Source organism: Vicia villosa, linkage group LG2 (assembly GCF_029867415.1).
Source record: "Vicia villosa cultivar HV-30 ecotype Madison, WI linkage group LG2, Vvil1.0, whole genome shotgun sequence".
NCBI classification, from domain to species: Eukaryota; Viridiplantae; Streptophyta; class Magnoliopsida; order Fabales; family Fabaceae; genus Vicia; species Vicia villosa.
The window spans coordinates 125,903,541-125,918,348 of record NC_081181.1 but is presented as its reverse complement, the minus strand read 5'-3'; the positions used below and the strand labels follow the sequence as shown (position 1 = coordinate 125,918,348).

At 36.9% G+C, this 14,808-nt stretch overlaps 1 long non-coding RNA gene across 1 annotated transcript; it reads left to right on the top strand.

The window, feature by feature from the left end:
• The first annotated feature begins 1,040 nt into the window (after positions 1-1,040).
• On the top strand, positions 1,041-7,970 carry LOC131646748 (uncharacterized). The gene is made up of 3 exons (XR_009297619.1): positions 1,041-1,467; positions 7,434-7,529; positions 7,645-7,970. It is a non-coding gene; the product is annotated as an uncharacterized LOC131646748 (long non-coding RNA).
• Positions 7,971-14,808: the final 6,838 nt, after the last annotated feature.

Sequence of the window (14,808 nt, the reverse complement as noted above, 5' to 3'; positions counted from 1 at the left end):
CACCATCAGACGCGTGTCCCACTTTCTTTATATTTCAAAAATTCAGAATTGCAAAAGGCCATTTTCATCCCTCTATAAATAATGGTCTTCATCTTCTTAAAACACATTCCCTCTGCTCTCTCAAACAAACAACACTCTTTTATCATTTTCTTCTCCAAACCCCATTCTGAAACTCACATTTCATTTGCAATCTTCAACACTAATGGCTTCTGCAGATCAAATGTATAAGAAATTGTAACCTGATGAAGCTTCTCAACCGATTATGAAAATCTCCAGACCACTGCAAGTAGGGAATCAAGAATATGTGCCAGAACCCCCTTACCTTGAAGAAAAACGCAAGATTTATGCTTCCCAGGTAATTATCCCACTTGACATTGCTGGTGAAACACATGCATTCATGGGTCCGATCCCTGACCTTAATGCAAATGTGACTTCTGAGATTTTTCCTAGCTATCATAGGTCTAGGCCTATTGTTAGTAAGAACAAAGTTGATGACAAGGGGAAACCCATATTTGTTGAAACTGTAGAGATTCACAAAGATCAATGTCATACCCCAAAATTTTCCCGCCATAATACTAACATTTAAATTATTTTTAACTTTGGTTTTATAAGTTTTTATTTAATTTTACTAACATTTTAGCAGTATTTTTTATTTAAAATATGTAACTGTTACTTTAAATTATTTGTATAGCATGGGGTAAATAAATTTTGCTTGACACATTACATGATTTATAGTGCAATCTTATTTTGAATAAATTGAATAGCACAATTGACAATGGAATATGTTTAAAGCTATAATAGCATCAAAAGTCTTGAGTTCAAACCTCACTGTTGACATTTTTTTATTGGTTATTTTTCTTTCATCATTATCTCATAAAAAAATAAACATATTTTTTTCTATTATTTTTATTAATTTTCGTATTTGTAAAATACACATTTTTTGAGATATTCAATTTTTACTTTTTTCACATTTTTGTTCAAAAAATACCCCGAAAAATCACAAAAAATATATATGGTAGTTTTTTTTACTTAGTGTCTAAATCATAGAAACTTTAATTTGATTTCTTCTAATTCTAGTAAGAATCAAAACAATTATTTTCGGTTTAATTTTCTTATTAAAAACTTGATTTTGATTCTATTTCTTTTCCTTTTTTATTAACCTAGATTTTTCAATATAAATACAATACAAAACATTCACAAAGAGGAGGCCATTGATACTACCAAAAAAATCTCACGTAACAGTCATAGAAATCGGAAACAATCCCAAAGGATCTGCCACCGTGCCAACGCCGAAAGTGTCTCCACCATATCGGATCCGTGCCGCAAAAAGAAAACTCCAACGAATTCATAAACTCCGGCCTCCGACTGCACCTTGCTGCACTTGTCCGCCTCCGACGAGATCAGCCTTGGACGAAGCCTACTCCGGTCGCGGTGCTAGACCCACTCGCGATCTCTGCTGCAATCACTGTGAGAATTTTATTTTATTTTTTTCTTGTTTTTCTTGTTGATGAATGTCTGTTGGTTATTTTAAGAGATTGTGAAATATTGAAAGAGAGAGTCATGTGGAGAGAAAGAGTTTCTTTTTGTTTCTTGAACATTCTTTTCTTTTCTTTTTTTATATAAAAGGTGATGTCTTTGTAAAAAGTTCAAATAAAACTCTCTGACATATAGTACTATCATTATCAAAGTTAAAGTTAGTAGATATTATGTGAATTTCCAAAGTACTAGTGTTATGCTGATCTAAAAAAAAGAGAAGAGAGTTTGTCATCGAGAAAAATGCATTATACTGACATACATCGAAATTTGATTCTCTCTAGATTTAATCGGTGCTATTTGGTCCTTATTATTTAGTTCTAATAGATCACTATTATACATGGGCTTTTGAGTTTTAGTTTGATTTAAATTAATTATTTAGCATGCTGAAAATCGTGTATTAGAAAAACTAGAAAATATATGCTTATTTTATTTAAGAAAAAATATATAAGAAATACACTCTTTCTATTTAATCATAAAAAAATCTAAAGACATTTCTTTAACTCTTAGATTAAAACGTTCCTAATTGTACATAAATTTAATTTACTAACTCTAAATTTTTATCAATTTTAATTCCCCTTTAACGGATAAATTTTTATCAATTTTGACTTCGAATTGGTCGACTTTCTATGTTGTACCGATCAAATATCCAAAATATAATTAAATCAAAAATACAATTATTCTAAATAAACTAAAATACAATTAACATAATTATTTAAATACAAAAAATACAAAAAATAGGGATTGTACACCAAAAACTTTTAATCACAACTACGAACTACGAAAAACTATGAACTGCGTATACTCACTAAAACACATTCAACATACAAAATAACGTACAGTCCCATAAAAAACACCAACAAATAACTACGAGCCACGTTGACTCTGATCCTCTATTAAGGAGGTACGTAGGTTTGAGATCTTATTCTCTGCCCTACTTTTAACCACAATTTTTCATAGACCATAAACCTTGCCATAAAACTCTTACCCTAACATTTAGAAAACCTTAAGGAAGGGTCAAGGGTGCCTAACACCTTCCCTCGACCCTAATTTCTCAACTTACCTAGAAACTCTTATTAGGTTTTTATCCCATGTTTACCCTTATCTTAGGATAAAATAAAAACATAGGTGGCGACTCTGTTATTTAAGTTATTTATACTTAAAATTTAAAGCCGGTCGTAACAATCAAGCTACGTCTTCGACGGAAGCTTTAGTTGCTCAGGAAACCATCCAATTATAATACATGACAAATACCCTTAAGGTATTTCGATCCATTCCTTTAGCGAAAGACCCTGAACCTTATTACGTCTGGTTGAGGAAAGTTGAGACGAAGAAGTCTCAATTTTGGAAAGATTTAGGAATTTATGACCTGATCTAGTTGTCAAAAACTGGTATCGAGTATAACCAACCTATGCTGGTAGCGTCTCGGTATTTCTGAGATGCATCCCACAATACCTTCCATCTTCCCTGTGGAATGGTAACACCGACACTCTTCGACGTAGTTGCCATTACTAGACTTCGTCCAACTGGAGAGGACTTCGATCCTAATTATATAGACGAAGATACCATTAAGTTTGGCGAAAGAAAAGCTAATTACACCATTTACACCACCAAGCATCACAACAAAGATAGTGACGAAGTTTCAGACGAAGAGCATATTGCTTTTCTAGCTCTCTGTCTGTCAAGATGTGTTTTTTGCTCGAGATCTCTGCAGGTGGCGAAGAGACACCTTGCTATGGCTAACCAAATAAACTCTGGTCGAAAACTTGGTTTGAGCCAAATGATTCTCAGGTTTCCCTATGAATCATTAGGTGAGTCTTTAGATTTCTTGAAAGCACACGAAGTAGGGACCATTTTACTGTTCGCTGGCCCCTTTTGGTTACTTCAGTTGTGGTGTAATGCCACATTTGAAGCTGCGCTACCCAAGAAAGGTGTGTTTAAAGAAGAGGATGAGGCAATCAAGAACAGAGTGGCCGAAGGAACGAGATTGGCATACTTGACTCCTCAAGACGAAGGAGGACAATTGCCTGAAGCTTTCAGATCTTACATGATGATGTTTGCCAAGCGTTACAACTTTACTCCTTCGATGGCTCCTTTTGCTGAAAGACCTATTGGACCATAATGGTTCACAAGAGAATTTCCTCCCACTTTACCAGAGCAACAAGCTGAATCCATGGCTATCTGGGAAGAATTCTTGACACCCAAGATGCTGTCCCACAGGCCGTGGACCACATAGAGCCATTACGATATATTGAGTTATCAACCCAACTTGGTTTCCAGACAGTTTGGTTTCATTCAGATAAAATCAAAACCTTTATATGAGAAGAAAATCCACTTATTCCTCCATACCATGTTCTCAACTGAAGAGGGTTTTGAGTCAAAAACCGCAGATACATTGGCGTTACTTCCCTCACACCTATCTCCTTCAAGACTTCTTTCTACGGCACTCAAGAATTCTCTGAGTGGTGGTCAATTTACTACAACAAAGAAATTTTCGACGTGTCCACTCTTTCCCTACAAATAACTACAACTTTTGCTTTTACGCAAGAGCGTTTCAGAAAAGGTACTTCGATGCACATCAAGGAAATTCAAACGTTCCAGAAATACTTTGAAACTGCTTACAGGCCCAATGATATTAGTCGAACCATTCGAGAAGCAGCTTTTACTTTAAACAAAAAATTGGAGAGTTTGAAATTGCCTTCATACGTTCGACTTGAGCAACGTTATGAAGTGGCTTTCAAAATGTATCCTCCAAGGTTCCCTCGATTACCAAGTGCTGACTTTGGTGTGGCTTTAACTCCTCCATTTCCAGACTGGTTCGTCTGTGGGAATTACGTAAAAATCCTTCGCGAAGGATCTAAAAAATGCGCCGAACTGGTGGTTCAGACTAAGCATACCTTGGACAGTTTCAAAGGACATCTTCATATTGTCCTCGAACACGTTCTTGTTCTAACTCCGATACCTGAAGGTGTGGAACAGGAGAACCTTTAGATCTATTATTTCAATATTTTCTCTTAAACTTGTTTTGCTGAATTTTCTTTTTCTATTTGTTCTCTTTTAGCTGTTGAGCGAAGGAAGTCTACCAAAGACAAAGCTACTGCTGCGCGAAAGACTGTTGCTTCGTCCAAAGAGAAGAAATCCAACAAAGAAACAAACACCAGCAAACCCAAGACTGTGATATTTATTCGAATCTTATTTGTATATATTTGTCTAACAGGTCTGAATGCTAATACTTTTCGCTTTCAGGGAACCAGAAAACCTCCTGTGACTCCAATTAAAAGAAAATTTATGCAAGAAAGCATACAACTCAATTCCGATCTTGAAGGTCTGTCTCCTCCTCAATTAAAATTGGCTCATAAGAAGAAGTCAAAACCTTCGACTTTCGATGTGCATGCAAAGGCCTCCGTTACATCGAAGCCTGAGGCATCTGCCACCCAACAAATCTTGGATGTGAAACCCCTCAAAACTCTTGGGATTGCATCAGTTGCTAAAAGTGGCAACTCAAGTCCTGAAAAACACAAATCTTAAGGCAAACATGATGCTTTCTCCTTTTATATGGGCTTCGATCTGCCTTGTTTTGACTACACATATTGTTTTATTTTGCAGGATGATACCACTGGTACTACAACTTTGGGCCTGAAACAAAGCAATCCTTCAAGTACACATTCTCATTTGATTCCTCAATTATCTACTAAAGGATCCTTCAAATTATCGAATAGTGAGATAAGTAACTACTTCTTTGAAGTTCCTTCCCAAGAACCAACACCTCAAACGATTCCTCAACAACAACCACCAACAGACTCAGATACTGAGAGTGATGAAGGTTTAAAAAATAATTTGAAACCGGAGAATATTGAATCAGTACCAACGGATGATTCGTCACCAAAAATCCCCCATCAAGGTCATGATGATGCCATGGAAGAAGACCAACACTTGTCAAATATAGACGAAGGTGATGAACAATCCAACAATGATGAAGAAGAGCACGGAGTGAAAGAGGATGAACCCAAAACTGAGGCTCCAAACAAATCTGAAGAAGAAGATAAATCGAAAAAAACCTTTGGGATAATTACGCACCCAACGACTACTTCGACTACTACTCCTTGAAGCTTCTCCCAAGATGAACTTGTTGAACTGAAAGCTAAAAATCTTGCAGGGTTCCTGAAAGTGATGATGAGCGCGAGAACAAGTTCGTCTGAGAAGGGTGTAACTTCTTCAAACACTTCTGGTGATAAATCTTTGGGGCAAGCCAGCAATAATCTCGTTCGTCAAATCAAAGAGAAAGTGTTTGGTGTTGACTTAATTCAGGCTATGAATAATAATGCCAATGCCTGTATTGGGCTTAAAGAGCTGTTGAAGAAGGTTGATATTTTAAGCGTATCTGGTGAAGTGTCAAAAGTACTGATAAAAGTGGGATTCCTGATCTATCACCTCCAAGCAGATCACTTCCATAAACAAGACACTTTCACCAAGAATAATGCCAAAGTGGATGTCCAGACTGCGTCATGGAATGCTGCTAATGCTTCCAGCACCAAGGTTGAAGCTTTGGAGAATCAGCAATCGAAGTATGAAAAAGAATACAACACTTGTGAGCGTAATATTTCATCGTTGGAGCAACAAATCAAAGAATTGAGAAAACAGATAAAGGATCTGAAAGATTGTCAGGACGAGATCTGCAAGCTCAGTTGCCAAGAGTTGGATAAGGAGATCCAAGCTGGAGTTCAACATATCGAGAAGGCCCAACAATTGGAGACCGAGATCGAAGAGTTGAAGAAACAACAATGTGTGATCGAGTGCCGCCTGGTCGTATCTGCTTCACAGTATGCTCAAATGAAAGCCTCTCTTCCCGCTGAATTTCACGCTTGAAGGGTGTCTGTAATATCTTAGAATATTTTGTCACTTTTTGAATGTGAATTCCATTTTGTAACGCACAATCTTAAATTTTGGCAAATTTGCCTATGTTATGCTAGCTTTTGATCTAAGTTGTAAGAAATTGAAAACAAAGCCATTTTGGCGTGTTTATTTTATCAGTACCATTTTGGCTTCGAATGAATCTGGTTTTATATTAATCTGTCATAATTTTAATTTCTTGAAGGCAAGACTTATACCTCTTCAAGTATTTGCCATTCACTTTGAGGATTCTTCGATCTTCTACCGAATCCTTTTGTTGTAAACTATGTTATCCTATAATGTGATATCTAACAGCTGTAGTACTATGCATGTATATCCAATGTTATTTTATGGTTCAAGGTAGTAAGTATTATCCTCACCTGGAGGTGAGCTTATGAAAGCATATGCTTCAGGCCATGCTTTTAAGAAAGGACTATATCATATCATTTAAATGTTTTATTATTATTTGCATGGCTCCCAAAAAACATTATATAATTTGAATTTTAATGTATTTTAATAGAGTGTTTCTTCTAATTAGCCGGTGATTTTTGTAACAGTATAATGTGGCCATTTTGATTAGGAGTGTGGCCGTGTGGGTGTTTATGACATGTTCTCGCGCTGCTCATTCTCTCATCATGAGATCAAATTTCAAATTGCTTCTTGATAATTCAAAACGAACATTATGTTGCAACAAATCTGCAAAGTGTAAACTCTCCCTGTGAACATGCTAGGTAACAACCTGTTGCGAGGTTCAGAGAAAAGTCGGTACATATCTAAAATAACTATATTTCAGAGATAATTATGAATCATTATCACTAATCTTTTGTAATGTTTACTCAGTAATTGTAGTATAGAAACTAAGAATTGTATTCTCCATAAGATATTTCAATCATTTATCAATCTAGTGAGTTTCAGACTCTTATATACTCTGAATTGGTTATTTTCATGCCTTGATGTTTAATGTTAATATATTATATACATTTTGGTAAGAGTTATATTTGCTGGTGCAGAGTCCTGATTTAGAATCATGTTTTTAGACATATTAACAAAGTTCCCGGTGACAAAACATACGAGTGATTTGACACGGTGAGTGTGTAGCTAAGAAGGTAACCAAGTTCCATGCTTATCCTCATGCTCCCATATGACTATGAACTGAATTGTTTGTGGACATTAATGATTTTTGTTTGACTATTTTTTAATACTTATGATTCTTTTTTGTAGGATGAAAGATATGGTTCCCATATTATTACGTTATGTTCAAAGCCGTCAGAAACCTGTGGGATACGCATGATGCCCATTTTCGTGTGATTTTGTTTACATGGTTTGCTGCTATTAATATTGACATATTCTTTTTGTCCAATATTTGTCTGGCCTAAATAATAGGATAAACCCCATTAATGTATCTAAACAAACTTGCACATGGTGTTGTTGCCCGAGTTTCCGCCATGTTGGAATTGATGGAGCCATGCTAGAGTGTAAGAGACAAGTAACTGATTTTTCATTGTTATAATTATTGATTTTGAATTATTATTAATAATTTTGGTAAAATTGTGTAGGCATTGAGACTTATTATTTCTTTTTGGATATTCAAATAGGGAGTTTCAAAATGATATATATCATGGACAATAATAAAGGTTCCTTAATACTAGGGGTGGAAATAGGCTAGGCTTTATAAGGCCTGGACCTGGCCTACGATAAATTTACAAGGCCTGAGCCTGACCTATGGCCTACTATAGGCTCATTGCCTGGCCTGACCTTTTTAAAAGCCTGGCCTAGCCTGAAAGCCTATTTAAAAGCCTCTTTCCAATTAATTCATATTACTTAAGAAGCCTTATGAGTCACATATATATGAACATTTAGACTGACCTATTAAGCATTTTTTTCTAATATATATGCATATATAGACCTATTTATTTAACACATTTTCTAATATATATGCATATATAGGCCAACCTATTTAGACTAATTTTAATATATATGAAAATATAGGGCGACCTACAAGGCTTTATAGGCTTTTTTAATAGCCTAGACCTAATCTATTTTATTAAATAGGCTTTTAAAAAAGCCCAAGCCTGACCTTTTTATCAAATAGGCCTGACCTTAAGTAGGCTAGGCTATAGGCCCTCATAGGCCGGCCTGACCTATTCCCACTCCTACCTAATACCCCTATGCAATTGTAAATAGTGGATCGCTATACAATGATTTGGTGAGTTCATATCTTCAATCTATATGAAGTTTGTTATTGTTTAAGGAAGAAAATCTTGAATATGTTATCTATCATAATTAAGGAATAATTATCATGAAAACAAAATTAGGAGAATTAAGGTATATAAACTATTTTCTTTTAATTTGTATAATGTAACCGGTTTTGTTTCAATTTCCCTTGGTTAAGGCGTGAGTTAGTTTGTTTCAAAATCTGGGTGCCATAAGACTCACATAAAAATTTAGGAAATTTCTTTACCCACCTCCTAACTTTCTTGGTCACCTCTGGTGAATTTACCAAAATATCCGCTGTTTCGGAAATACATTTCCGAAAACGTGCTTTTATTGAAAAAAAAGGTGTTTTCGGAAATGTATTTCCGAAAACGTGTTTTTTTTTTATGAAAAACACTGATTTCGGAAATGTATTTCCGAAATAAAGCTGTTTTCCAGAAAATTGGTGTATTCGGAAGTTCATCTCCGAATTCACCCCCTTGGAAGAATTCGGAAATGTACTTCCGAAATAAGGTCTGGACAGAAGAAAAATAACAAACAACAACTATTCGCTTTATTTAATCGAATGAAGATTACATTGATCACATTACATAAGATTAAAGTTACATATTGTTAAACACGGGTAGGTGAGGATGAGTCAACATTTTGATAACGTCGTCCCCCGATCTTTGAAGTTTCGCGTCCAACTCGATCGGACCCTTCGAAGAAAATCGGTCGAAAGTTGTCCACAAAACTGCTAAATCTTCGTCGTTCTTGATCTCAAAAGGTGTGAACTCAACGTCTCTGTCGTCGTTAAGCGATGGCGAACGGTACTCGAGCTTGACAACCTTTCGATTTTCTGAATATTGCAATAGCGTGTTGAGCGACGTTATCAACTCCGCAAACGGCGTGTCGCGCGAGAAGCGGAATTGAAACGACATCGGGTAGCTAGTGGTGAAGTAGACGAATGCTAGGTGGGGATAGGTTTGTGTCATTTGTGTTTTCTGGTGTGAAGAGGATGAAGAAGAGTGTGTTGTATTTATAGACTTATTGGGGCAATGATGGCCTAACAAACCTTATCCTACATTCAGTGGTATTTTTGGAAATGAACTTCCGAAATTTGGCTGAAAACAAGTATATTTCGGAAGTTCATTTCCGAATTATGCAGAAGCAGAGGTGAATTTTGCATTTTGTGCATTGCTGAGTGTTTTGTGTAAACAATACCAAAAGCATTCAAAATAGACATAAATTAGACAATGATGACATAAAACATACTTATATTATATATGTATTGAATCAGTCCGATTTTGCATGGTAAACGACAATACATACAAAAACGGTCATTACAAACAAAAAACGGTCCGGTACAAACTAAAATTCACCGAACCAATCGGTGGCTCCTAAATCTAAGATAGGTATGTTCTTCGACCGCTCTCTATTTTGCTCACGCTCTTGGCTCACCATTTCTTCAAACTCCGCCATTCTTGAAACGAAAGGATCCGGCCAAGTCTCCGCCTCATTTGAATGATGTGTCGTCCATTGACAAGAAGTAGCCGGTATAGGATACCCCGGTTTCAAGAACACTTGCACGAAGTGCCGCGATCTTAGATACCCAATGCATATAATGCGGCTCGACGCGTCCAATGGCGGTCGACTATGAAGTGGAATGAAAGTCTCACTTAGTCCAAATCTCGTCAAATCGACACACACCCGATCATATGCACTTGCTATTAGATGACCCATCTCGGGGAATGACATCCACTTCGAAACCGGAACGATACCGGTAAGTGATGGAACAAGTGAATCATGAAGTTTCTCAAACTTTTCTTGATTCTCATATAGTCGGGCGTAGATGTCCTGATGCGAAGTCAACTCCAAAATAAGTTCCCGTCGAACTAAAGTGTGATTTTCTTCCCCTTTACCGAGCAAATCCGCAAAGGCCTGATATCCACAATTTTCGTCGCCTCCAACATCAATTATGTTATCGATATATTTGTGCATAAAAAGTGGCATCTCATCAATGTATATAACGGGTGATTTTTTGATCGGTGGTGTGCGAGGTGGCTTCGAAATACGGGCTCCTTTGTTACCACTACACTTGGATTTTGGAGTCGGTGAATCCGGGAACAATGCATCGACATGTTCAAAGTAGGAAGGAGATATTTTTGTTGATGTGTCTTCTTGTGTATTTTTGGACTTTTTCGGTGCACCTTTCATTTTAACCGGTTGAGATGGCGGTTTCAAATCGGTGGTCTCCGGAAATGCAATTTTTTCGTAATTGTTCTTTTATGTGCATTTTCATTGTGTCATCCGCATTAGCAAACTTCTTCATTATCACTTCCAACTCGTCGGAGATGGTGATTTTGGAGTCATTTTCTTTCGGCGGGTCAAAATCATCAAAACGAAGCTTCTTCCAATGGTCGATTACCTCATCCATGCGTATCGGTGAATTCAACTTCATTTTTTTGAAAGTATACAAGCACATGGAAGGTCGTATGTCTATCTAATGGTGCACCCACATAAAGAACTATCCGGACCCGTGGTCTCCGCCCGCTTCACCTCATGAAACATAAAATTCAAACCCGAACAAGATATGTTATAAATCAATTGGGAGAATAGAATTTGGCCCTTAAATCGATGTTCCATAACCGTCTTGCTCCAACTGAACGATGTTTGAATTTCATTGTGTTGGTTTTGGAGCATTTGGTTCACGGTGTCCCATCCTCGACACAAATCTCCCTTGCTATCACCCAACCACCTCTTCAAGACCGCATGTGCGGATTCAACTCGGTTAGTCGTGGTGCAACCAAGATGTCTAACTCGATTTGTCCAAGCGCACACAACTTTTTCCTTGACTTTGTCAAGAATGGTGGATTCGACGTAATGACAAAAAGTCTTAATGGAAACGCACAAAGACCTAAAATGTACCAATTTCTCGTTATACACCTCTTCGGAGTGTGCATCTAAAATCTCCCTCCATGCCGCCATTATCCTCTCCACAACAACACCGGCTTTGATAACTTTACCGTTTTCACCCGGCCTATCTTTTATCCCAACCGCGGGTTTCAACTTACTTCTCACGTTGCAAGTTATGTGATACCGGCAAAGTAACGCGGTCGATGTCGGGAAGACGGTATCGACCGCATTCATCAAAGCATTGTCCCGGTTGGTAACAATGAAATTTGGCATAACCTTTTGATCAACTAACAAAGACTTGCATATTCCCAATGCCCATGTAAAGTTTTCTTCTTTTTCACACTCCAAAAAAGCAAACCCGACCGAATAAGTCTTGTTCGTCGAGGTCACACCGACTATCTCTAGAAGAGGAAGCCTATATTTGTTTGTCTTGTACGTCGAATCCATGACAAGAACGGTTGGAAATGTGTTGAACAATTTGATACTTTCGGGATGAGTCCAAAAAATATCACGCACAGTAACTTTGTCCTCGGACGTTCGGAAGCTTGACACGTATTGGTTATCGCCTAATAGTTTTAAAAGTTTTTGCATTTCCGACCGAGGGCCCATTTTCAAAACTTTAAGATTGTGTCGTTCATTGTAAACTTGATTGATTATGAATTCCACAAATGACGCTTAAACGCCACAAATCATCAACCCTCGGAGTCGCGCGCAACTTAAACGGACACCCGCACTTTCTCGATCCCGTGTCTTCGTGTTTTAACACCCCGTTTGATTGTACATAACTCCCACCTCGTTCGCAATTCAAAACAACGAAAGCTTTCTGCCTACTATTTCCATTGTCGGACCTTAAAATAACAATTCTAAATCCAAGTTTACTAGCTTCGTTACGAACCCAATCAATCAATTGTTCGCGACTAGCGAAGCTCCGGTCATTTGTAAATTGTTGCCTAACATCAACCGCATCAATCATCAATTTAACTTCGATACCCGGATCGCTACTAACGTTAGCTACTACGTCGTCGTGCACAATGTTGTCCGGATGCACCATACCTAACATATGCAAAAATTAGCAAAATTGGCCAAAACTGTTTTTTTTACTGCCAGGGCTTATTTCGGAAGTACATTTCCGAAATTTATTAGGTAACATATTTCGGAAATGAACTTCCGAACCATCGCAGGTTTCGGCAGAAAATTGTTGAATCAATGTAGTGAAATAGGAGATGAAATGAGAGATGTTTACCTCAAATTGTAGCTTTCTATGCTCCCTTTAACGTGATCAACGGTTTGAAACATGATTTTGAGACGAAAAATGGATGGAGATTGATTGAGTTTTGGAGTAATTTTGGAGAAAAAATGATGAAATAGTGAAGGAGGGAAAATTGTATATGCAGATATGTTTTCGGAAATGAACTGCCGAAATATTCCCTTTTTTGAATTTTCATGCATTTCGGAAATGCATCTCCGAAAACACTAAAAAAACGGTGTTTTCGGAGACGCATTTCCGAAGTAAAAAAAATAAAAAAAAAAATTACTTCGGAGATGCATCTCCGAAGCAGGGGCAAATAGGGATGTCAACGGGGCAGATATTGTTCGGAGGATGTTTCTCCGTTCCCCGCCCCGCCCCCAAATTTAGTCCCCATCTCCATCTCCAATCCCCGCCACGGGGGAATATTTCCCCCCATCCCCATCCCCACAGATCCCCACGGATATCCACGGAGATCGAATCTTAAGAAAATTTCTACACTTTTTGATCAAAAATATGACACTAGTATTTTGTTATTTTTTTTCCGTATTTTTTAAAACGCATATATTTGCATCTTTATTTTATAATAAAAAATAAAAATACATCTTGCATCAATAATAAATAAAAAAAGCAAAAGAACTTGATGTTGCTAATACTTTTTATGTAAAAATAAATAAATAAATAGTAACATAACTTGCTACCGTGCTTCCACTAATTTACTACAACAATACCGATGTCGTCCAACGCAAGTGGTTGATTATGTGTGACAAATCTATAACTTCTAATGACTCTTCATTTTCTAATACATTAATAATTTTCATGTAAAATTATATAATTATATAATATATAAAATATATAAATTAAAATATATCGTCGGAGTCGGGGAATCCACGGGGACGGAGGATACTTTTCCAATCCCCGCCCCAAAGTGTTATCGGGGGAACTTTTCCCTCCATCCCCATCCCCACGGGGAAAAAAATCTCCAACTTCGGATCTCCGCACAGATATTCCCCACAGGGATCCCCATTAACAGATGCAATTGACATCCCTAGGGGCAAATGGGGGATTTCACTGTGGGTGACCCCCATAGGGAGGTGGGTAAAGAAATTCTCAAAATTTAAGAGCTACAAGGTAATAATGTGTTCATAATTATTAGGGGTGTACATGGGTTGGGTTGGACTGGGTTTGGCCTAACCCGTTATCCAACCCGTTCAAATTTCAATGAGTTAAGTTCGCAGTCCAACCCACAATTTCATTATCAAAACCAACCCGAACCAACACGTTCATTTATGGGTTGGGTTGGGTTCGTGGGTTGTGTTTCAAATTAAAGAATAATAATTTTTTTTTAATTTAAAAATATTTTAACACAATTCAATATATTTATATTCATTTCTAACACACAAAATAGATGAAGCACATCATATAATATCTAATAATATTCATCAACATGACATAACACTAGATAATAGTATAAAATTCTACAAGACACATTATTTTTATAAAATACGCAAGTTGGAAATGATACAAAAGAAAATAAGAAACAACATTTAGTCTTAGATTAGAATTACGTAAACTTATTGATCTAGTAGTATTAAAGTTTTTTTGGAAAAATTATGGTTAGTACTGAGATAATAATTTTTTATTTCTATTTAAAATAATAATAAAAAATAAGAAATTTCTAATGTCACACCAATGGGTTGGGTCAACGGGTCCGCGGGTTGCAAAACTCAAACCCAATACCCGAACCAAAACTATATGGGTTGTTGTGGGTTGGATTGGGTATTACCCGTAAATGAACTGGTTCGGGTAATTTATGGGTTGGTTTGGTTTGGGTTAGCGGATTTGTGGGTCGACCCGCACCCATGAACACCCCTAATAATTATATGTGGAAATTGATTTCAAAACAACAAAAGGAGGTCAAAAACCCTCGTAAATTGGTTTAAAAATTCCACAATTCCAACGCATTCTTTGTAGTGTATATATGGATTCATATTGTCATACCCCAAAATTTGCCCCTTTCATTTCATCTT